This window comes from Metopolophium dirhodum, chromosome 7 (assembly GCF_019925205.1).
Source record: "Metopolophium dirhodum isolate CAU chromosome 7, ASM1992520v1, whole genome shotgun sequence".
In the NCBI taxonomy this organism is placed as follows: domain Eukaryota; kingdom Metazoa; phylum Arthropoda; class Insecta; order Hemiptera; family Aphididae; genus Metopolophium; species Metopolophium dirhodum.
This window is the reverse complement of record NC_083566.1, coordinates 25,527,150-25,529,536: the sequence shown is the minus strand read 5'-3', so window position 1 is coordinate 25,529,536 and position 2,387 is coordinate 25,527,150.

Sequence of the window (2,387 nt, the reverse complement as noted above, 5' to 3'; positions counted from 1 at the left end):
CCGCCGCTAATCACTCCTACACCCGTGCGAGTTTTGAGCAAGCTCGAACAGTGTTGTACGGCCGCCAAGTCACATTCAATTTTACATCTCTTACAAATGCAGACTGATCGTGCTATCTTGACAAACCAAATTATGTAATACAGTCAAGTAGTGCATTATATTAGATCTAATTTCATTAAAAAAAAAAAAAAAATTAAAAAACGCTCCGACAATCATGGGGACCCAAATGGCAAAAATAACAATTTACCTGACATAATGTAAATTAACGCCGTGGTTTGTACTCAAAACCAAATGCTCTTGTTTCATTTGATCGAAATTCGTTAATCGTTTTGTAACCTTAATATACCTATGTAAGTTTATAGTTTACTTATTAGTTATTATTTATAAATTCCCTACCTATATTATTATAATGTTCATGCGCTTAATTACAAGTTTAACTTATGATATAATTATATCCATTCCTAAGAGATAATCCTGAAATTTCACCGAGTTTTTAAATATATGCTCATGAGTCAAGGATAACTATAAAATAATTTGCAAACACTTTTGAATTTGAATTCATAACAAAAAAAAAATAACTAACGTCAACCTAATAAATGTATATTAATGTAGGTATAAGTTGTTTGATTTTCAACTTTTTATCTTTTAGCTTTATATTTTACACTGTTGTTTTAAAGTCCCTTACAAAAACAATAGTGTTAATTATTTGTATTTTGTAGGCACTATTCTGAATCGAAAAATATATTTTTATGTTGTTTACTACAAGAATCGAATTCATTGAACATCGTCATTCATAGAGTACAAATATTAAAAATGCATTGTGAAACTCACATATTCACTACAACGCCGATTATAGGAACGTAAAATGTATTGTTACATTAATTAAATGAGTCACTAAAAAAATAAAAGTACCTAGATCATGTTTCTCAACAATAACAGTATAATATAATATGATGTGTAAGTATGGTTTCATTAAATTTGAGATATTGAACAAAAACAACCACTCAGAACCATGTAGTTGATAGATTTTTTATTATATTTTATTATAACAGTCTGCATTGGTTTAGAAACTAATATTATTTTAGTATTAAATGTATATGCTACTTTATACTATAAGAATTCGACTTTGAAAGTTAATTGATTTAATTACCATATACTTATACATTCCATATTTATTATTTACACTAAAAAGGCCAGACTATAAACATATATTTATTTATAAAGCTAAAGAGTTCATATTTTGTTTGAACACGCTAAACTCAGGAACTATCAGCCCGATTTGAATAATTTTTTTCGCGTTAGATATCCCGTTTATAAAGGTTATAATTGATAAGGCTATAAAATATACATCACACTACGACCCATAGAAGCGGTGCAGTAACCATAAACGTCAACGAAATAGGAAAATTAATATACTTCAATTTTAATGTTATAAGTTAATAAAAAAATTATGGGGTTTTATTTTATTGGTATCTATAAATACTTGGGGGACATATTGATTTTTTTTTAGTAAATATTTTCGGTTTACTTTAAAAATAGGTAAGTATAGGTTTATTGTACTATATTGTAACTAAATGTAAGATGTAACTACAGGTGTTTAATGGCTAATGGCCATGGGCTAAGCCACCCAAAAAAACTCCTACTGGAAACGCCACTGAGTAAATTAAATGTCGAAACTTTTCTCAAGTATTTTTTTGCATATTTAGAATTTTTGCTTTTATTTTAGGTCGGTTTTTGGTCTTTTTTAAATTGTTTTCATTTAATTTTACAGTAGTTTTGATAATTAAATATAATATAATATACATACCTACATTTATTTTTATTTTTTTTTTTTTTTTCATTTATTTAAGCTTTTTTACTGCCTTTTTTGTATAAAACTTTTTGTTATAATTTGGTAAATAACTTATTAAATAACTAATTTTGTTAATTTAATTTTTTTTAATTTTTGTAATCAATTACTAATTATTACTAACAAAAACTATGACAGTTGATAAAATATTTTGAATATTGAATATCTCCTTAAATGTTTAGAATTAAAACATATTAGGTAAGCGAGTTATGGTGAAAATTTACCATTAAACAGTTTCATCACGATTCACGACCTACGACCAATTCTTGGCCGCTACAACGAGTACGTAGGAGCAATTTCTATGGATGTCTACTCTATGGACTATGGTTTTAGTAAAAAAAAAAACAAATGGTCGTTCTCAACTTACACGCAAGTCGGGGAAAATAAAGAAGTACCTAGAAGTATAGAATTATAAGTAGGCAAGTACTGTCGATGACGTACCTTCGTTTTTACTTAAGTTATTTGTATATAGGTACCTATAGACAATTTATTATGTTGGAGAGATATTGAAAAAAATATATAAACACTTAATTTTATT